A 7,730-nucleotide genomic window follows, 5' to 3' on the forward strand; every position below is an offset into this window, starting at 1 on the left:
ACGGAGCTCACGAGATTTTCTACTTTAAGTTTTGTGTTGTGAAGTTTTCAAGTTTTGGGTAAAGATTTGATGGATTATGGAACAAGGAGTGGCAAGAGCCTAATCTTGGGTATGCCCATGGCACCCCAAGATAATCCAAGGACACCAAAAAGTCAAAGCTTGGGGATGCCCCGGAAGGCATCCCCTCTTTCGTCTACTTCTATCGGTAACTTTACTTGGAGCTATATTTTTATTCACCACATGATATGTGTTTTGCTTGGAGTGTCTTTTATGATTTAAGTCTTTGCTTATTAGTTTACCACAAACATCCTTTCTGTACACACCTTTTGAGAGATCCATACATAATTTGGAATTTGATAGAATACTCTATGTGCTTCACTTATATCTTTCGAGTTTTATAGTTTTGCTCTAGTGCTTCACTTATATCTTTTAGAGCACGGTGGTGGATTTGTTTTATAGAAACTATTGATATCTCATGCTTCACTTAGATTATTTTGAGAGTCTTAATAGCTTGGTAATTTGCTTAATAATAATATGCTTGGTATTCAAGATTTGTAGAACTTTCTTTTGAGTGCGTTGAATACTAAGAAAAGATTGATGCTTGATAATTGTTTTGAGATATGAGGATGGTGATATTAGAGTCATGCTAGTTGAGTAGTTGTGAATTTGAGAAATGCTTGTGTTAAAGTTTGTGATTCCCGTAGCATGCTAGTTGAGTATTTCTTTTCTTACCACTTCTTTCATTTTAGGATTCAGACGTCGTTGAGGATCACGAACTGGTTTGGCATCTGCTTCCAAATTTATTTTATGTTGACATAGAGTGGGACTAATGCCCTTAAGATCATCAAGAGTATATCCAATAGCAGCATCGTGCTTCTTCAGAGTTTTCAATAATCTTTCTTCTTCATGCTCTGAAAGGTTAGCAATAATAATAACAGGATATATCTTCTTTTCATTAAGATAAGCATATTTAAGATTATCAGGCAATGGTTTAATCTCAAACACGGGATCACCCTTAGGTGTAGGGGGATCCCCTAGGATTTCAATAGGCAAATTGTGTTTCAGAATAGGTTCCTGTTTAAAGAATACTTCATCTATTTCCCTTCTTTCATTCATAAACATATCATTCTCATGGTCTAGCAAATATTGTTCTAAAGGATCACTAGGAGGTACGACAATAGAAGCAAGACCAATAATTTCATCCTTACTAGACAATTCTTCTTCACGGTGTTGTTTACTAAATTTAGAGAAATTAAATTCATGAGTCATATCATCTAAGCCGACAGTAACAACATCCCTTGTGCAATCTATGGTAGCATTAATTGTATTCAAGAAGGGTCTACCAAATATAATGGAACAAAAGCTATCTTGTGGGGAACCAAGAACAAGAAAATCAGCAGGATATTTAGTTTTCCCACTCAAGACATCAATATATATAACAATTCCCATTGGTGAAATAGTATCTCTATTAGCAAGTTTAATTGTAACATCAATATCTTCCATCTCAGCAGGTGCAATGTCATGCATAATTTGTTTGTATAAGTCAATAGGTATTGCACTAGCACTAGCACCCATATCACATAAGCCATGGTAACAATGATCTCCTATTTTCACAGAAATAACAGGCATGCCTACCATAGGTCTAGGTTTATTTGTATCACGGGTTTTAGCAATTCTAGCAGTTTCATTACAGAAGTAAATAACATGCCCATCTATATTATCAGAGAAGAGATCTTTAACAATAGCAATATTAGGTTCAACTTTAACTTGCTCAGGAGGTGTATATGTTTTAATATTGCTTTTACGAACCACAGTTGAAGCTTTAGCATGATCCTTTATCCAAACAGGGAAAGGTGGTTTCTCAACATAGCAAGTAGGAACAATAGGATCATTATAAGTGACAATCTTTTCTTCAACTTTAATTGGTGCAGCTACTTTTACTTCTATGGGAGGATGACATTTAAACCACTTATCCTTAGGTAGATCAACATAAGTAGCAAAAGATTCACAGAAAGAAGCTACTATCTCAGAATCAAGTCCATATTTAGTGCTAAACTTACGGAAAATATCGGTATCCATAAAAGATTTAACACAATCAAAACTAGGTGTCATACCTGACTCCCTACCATTGTCGAGGTCCCAATCTTCAGAGTTGCGTTTAATTCTTTCCAATAAATCCCATTTGAATTCAATAGTCTTCATCATAAAAGAGCCAGCACAAGAAGTATCAAGCATGGTGCTATTGTTACCAGAAAGCCGAGCATAAAATTTTTGAATAATCATTTCTCTTGAGAGCTCATGATTGGGGCATGAATATAACATTGACTTAAGCCTCCCGAAGCTTGAGCGATGCTTTCTCCTTCGCGAGGCCAAAAATTATATATATAATTGCGATCACGATGAACAAGATGCATAGGATAAAACTTCTGATGAAATTCCAATTTCAATCGTTTGTAATTCCAAGACCTCATATCATCACATAGCCTATACCATGTCGATGCATCTCCCCTCAAATATAAGGGGAAGACCTTCTTCTTAACAACATCTCCGGGTACACCTGCAAGCTTAAATAATCCACAAACTTCATCCACATATATTAGATGTTCATCAGGATGTTTTGTTCCATCTCCTAAAAAAGGATTAGCTAGCAGTTTTTCTATTATACCCGAAGGAACTTCAAAGCAAGTATTTTCATTTTCAGTAGATTCAGTAGGTTGAGGAGCAACTCTTTGCTCTACTGGTCGGGGTGAAGATACCCCGAACAAGCCCCTCAGAGGATTACTTTCCATAGTAACACGTGACAGTAAATTTCAGCACACTATATAAATTTTTCCTTACCAAATTCCACCTACCAAAGGCGCTTAACTCCCCGGCAACGACGCCAGAAAAGAGTCTTGATGACCCACAAGTATAGGGGATCTATCGTAGTCCTTTCGATAAGTAAGAGTGTCGAACCCAACGAGGAGCAGAAGGAAATGATAAGCGGTTTTCAGCAAGGTATTCTCTGCAAGTACTGAAATAAGTGGTAACAGATAGTTTTGTGATAAGATAATTTGTAACAAGCAACAAGTAACAAAAGTAAATAAAGTGCATAAAGGTGGCACAATCCTTTTGTAGCAAAGGACAAGCCTAGACAAACTCTTATATAAGGAAAAGCGCTCCCGAGGGCACGTGGGAATATCGTCAAGCTAGTTTTCATCACGTTCATATGATTCACGTTCGATACTTTGATAATTTGATATGTGGGTGGACCAGTGCTTGGGTGCTGTTTTTACTTGAGCAAGCATCCCACTTATGATTAACCTCTATTGCAAGCATCCGCAACTACAACAAAAGTATTAAGGTAAACCTAACCATAGCATGAAACATATGGATCCAAATCATCCCCTTACGAAGCAACGCATAAACTAGGGTTTAAGCTTCTGTCACTCTAGCAACCCATCATCTACTTATTACTTCCCAATGCCTTCCTCTAGGCTCAAATGATGGTGAAGTGTTATGTAGTCGATGTTCACATAACACCACTAGAGGCTAGACAACATACATCTCATCAAAATATCCAACGAATACCAAATTCACATGACTACTAATAGCAAGACTTCTCCCTTGTCCTCAGGAACAAACGTAACTACTCACAAAGCATAAACATATTCATAATCAGAGGGGTATTAATGTGTATATAGGATCTAAACATATGATCTTCCACCAATTAAACAACTAGCATCAACTACAAGGAGTAATTAACACTACTAGCAACCTACTAGCACCAATCTCGGACTTAGAGACAAGAATTGGATACAAGAGATGAACTAGGGTTTTGAGATGAGATGGTGCTGATGAAGATGTTGATGGAGATTGCCCTCTCCCGATGAGAGGAGCGTGGTGATGACGATGGCGATGATTTCCCCCTCCGGGAGGGAAGTTTCCCCGGCAGAACAGCTCTGCGGGAGCTCTAGATTGGATCCGCCAAGGTTCCGCCTCGTGGCGGCGGAGTTTCATCCCGAAAGATTGCTTTCTATTTTTTTTCTCGACGAAAGACTTCATATAGCAAAAGATGGTCATCGGAGAGCCACCAGGGGGCCCACCTAGGGCGCGCCCCCACCCTCGTGAGCAGGGTGTGGGCCCCCTGGTCTTCATCTTTGGCGAGGATTTTTCATTATTTATTATAAGGTGTTCCGTGGAGTTTTAGGACTTTTGGAGTTGTGCAGAATAGGTCTCTAATATTTGCTCATTTTCCAGCCCAGAATTCTAGCTGCCGGCATTCTCCCTCCTTATGTAAACCTTGTAAAATAAGAGAGAATAGCCATAAGTATTGTGACATAATGTGAAATAACAGCCCATAATGCAATAAATATTGTTATAAAAGCATGATGCAAAAATGGACGTATCAACTCCCCCAAGCTTAGACCTCGCTTGTCCTCAAGCGAAAGCCGATAACAATAAATGTGTCCCCATGTTTATAGGTAGAGGCATCGATAACAATAAAATACGGACATGGAGGCATCATGATTATTCTCATAACAGCAACATATATAGATATTGTCATATGATTACTTATGTTCAAGTGATGATCTATTCACAATGCAAAAGTATGAATCAGAAACCTTATTGTGAACCAACAAACTATAACCTCGGTCATTGAAGCAATTGCAATTTATCATAACATCAGAAAGAGTCTATGTCAGAGCTAAAAGGCAAGTCCACATACTAAACTATCATCTAGTCCTTCATAATTGCTAACACTCACGCAATACTTGTGGTTACGGAGTTTTAATCGGACACAGAGAAAGATAGGGGCTTATAGTTTCGCCCCACAACCTTTTACCTCAAAGGTAATGTCAACAATAATAACTCATGCCCCCCTACATCCAATTAGATATATCTATCAGGATCTTTCCAACACACTGTTCTTGCCAAAGGATAAAACGTAAAAAGGAAAGGTGAAGATCACCATGACTCTTGCATAAGGTAGAAGATAATAATAAAAGATAGGCCCTTCGTAGAGGGAAGCAGAGGTTGCCATGCGCTTTTATGGTTGAATGTACAAAATCTTAATGCGAAAGAACATCACTTTATATTGCCACTTGTGATATGAACCTTTATTATGTAGTCCGTTGCTTTTATTACTTCCACATCACAAGATCGTATAAAGCTTATTTCTCCCACACTAATCATACATATTTAGAGAAATTTTTATTGCTTTGCACCGATGACAACTTATTTGAAGGATCTTACTCAATCCATAGGTAGATATGGTGGACTCTCATGGCAAAACTGGTTTAAGGGTATTTGGAAGCACAAGTAGTATCTCTACTTGGTTCTGAGAATTTGGCTAGAATGAGGGGGAAAGGCAAGCTCAACATGTTGGATGATCCATGACAACATACTTTATCTTAGATATAAGAGAACATAACCCATTACGTTGTCTTCCTTGTCCAACATCAACTCTTTAGCATGTCATATTTTGATGAGTGTTCCCAATTATAAAAGATGTCAATAATAGTATATTTATATGTGAAACCTCTCTTTCCTTATTACTTCCTATTAATTGCAACGATGACCAAAGCTATGTCTGCCAACTCCCAACAACTTTTAATCATCACACTCTTTCTATGTGAAGTCATTACTATCAATAAGATCAATATGAACTTTTGTTTCTTCTTATTCTTTTTCTCTTTGCTTTTATTCACCAAAGATCATAGCAAGGAAATCAAGCCCTTGACTCAACACTAATCTTTATTATATAGCTCACGGACTCAATTACATAGAGAGATCATAAGGCAAAACTCAAAACTAGATCATGCCATAAACTTTATTCTACTAGATCAAAATACTACTAATAGGATCGAACTAAGGAAAACGGTAAAGATAGGAGTTGTGATTGTGATACGATACCAGGGCACCTCCCCCAAGCTTGGCGGTTGCCAAGGGGAGTGCCCATACCCATGTTATTATGTCTCCTTCTTTGTTCTTGGTGAAATATTCTTGGCGATGATTCCTCTCAGGATACGATTCTCCTCCTCGAGCTTGTTGACTTGCTGCTTGAGGTCCATTATTTCCTTACGAAGCTTTCCTGTGACGGCAAAAGCTCCTTGCACCCAAGGGTGTTTCATAGCTGCGGGAGAACAAGTGACACTCCTCTTCATATTTTCATAAGAAAGAAATCTAACATTGGAAGGGATAACCGAGTTTGGAATAGCTGAGCTCTGTAGTTCGCCCATCGTGAACCCAGCTCGGAAGCGAGAGGTGACTTCTTGATCCTCCATGGCATCTACCCTCATTAAGTCAGCCTCCATCTCCTCCTCCGTTGCTGGCCCAAAGTGGTCAGGGTCACTGTTTGCCCTTGGTTCCGGTGCCGGATTAGATACCCGGCTCTCCCCTACTGACTCTTGAGAAGACATCTTGCTCGAATCTGCAGCAGCAACAACTCAAAACAAAAACAGAGTATATTTGCGTGATACGGGAGTCAAAACCTTCGGGATAATATATAGTGAATTTTTAACGACCAAAATACGTATCATGCAAGAAAATGGAGTCCGGAAGGCACACGAGGTGCTCACGAGGTAGGGGGCGCGCCCAGGGGGTAGGGCGCGCCCTCCACCCTCATGGGGCCCTCGTGTCCTTCCCGGGCTGCTACTTAATTTTCTATTTTTCTAAATATTCTAAAACAGAGAAATATTTCCTTAAAAATTGTTTTGGAGTCAGTTTACTTACCGTACCACATACCTATTCCTTTTCGGAGTCTGAAACGTTCTGGAAAGTGTCCCTTATATATTCCTCCGGGGTTACGGTTTCAATAATATTGGTTTCAACATTTATGGGATTACCTGAGATATAATGTTTGATTCTTTGACCGTTTATCACCTTCGGATTTGTGCTTTCAAAGTTGTTGATTTTTATGGCACCGGAATGATAGACCTCCGCGATAATATAGGGGCCTTCCCATTTAGAGAGAAGTTTCCCTGCAAAAAATCTTAAACGAGAGTTTTATAATAGTACATAATCACCTACATTAAACTCACACTTTTGTATCCTTTTGTCATGCCATCTTTTAACCTTTTCTTTAAACAGCTTGGCATTTTCATAAGCTTGGGTTCTCCATCCATCAAGTGAGCTAATATCAAATAACCTCTTCTCACCGGCAAGTGTGAAATCATAATTTAGCTCTTTAATAGCCCAATATGCCTTATGTTCTAGTTAGAGAGGTAAGTGACATGCTTTTCCATATACCATTTTATACGGAGACATACCCATAGGGTTTTTATATGCAGTTCTATAGGCCCATAATGCATCATCAAGTTTCTTGGACCAATTCTTTCTAGACCTATTGACAGTCTTTTGCAAAATTAGTTTGAGTTCTCCTATTACTCAATTCTACTTGACCACTAGACCGTGGATGATACGGAGATGCAATTCTGTGATTGACGTCATATTTAGCAAGAATTTTACGGAAAGCAGCATGAATAAAATGTGAACCACCATCAGTCATTAAATATCTAGGGACTCCAAACCTCGGAAAAATAACTTCTTTAAGCATTTTAATAGAAGTGTTATGATCAACACTACTAGTTGGAATAGCTTCTACCCACTTAGTAACGTAATCAACAACAACTAAAATATGTGTATATCCATTAGAGGCAGGAAAAGGTCCCATATAATCAAAGCCCCAAACATCAAATGGTTCAATAACAAGTGAATAATTCATAGGCATTTCTTGACATCTACTAATA

The sequence above is a fragment of the Triticum urartu genome, chromosome 5 (assembly GCF_003073215.2).
Source record: "Triticum urartu cultivar G1812 chromosome 5, Tu2.1, whole genome shotgun sequence".
Lineage (NCBI taxonomy): Eukaryota > Viridiplantae > Streptophyta > Magnoliopsida > Poales > Poaceae > Triticum > Triticum urartu.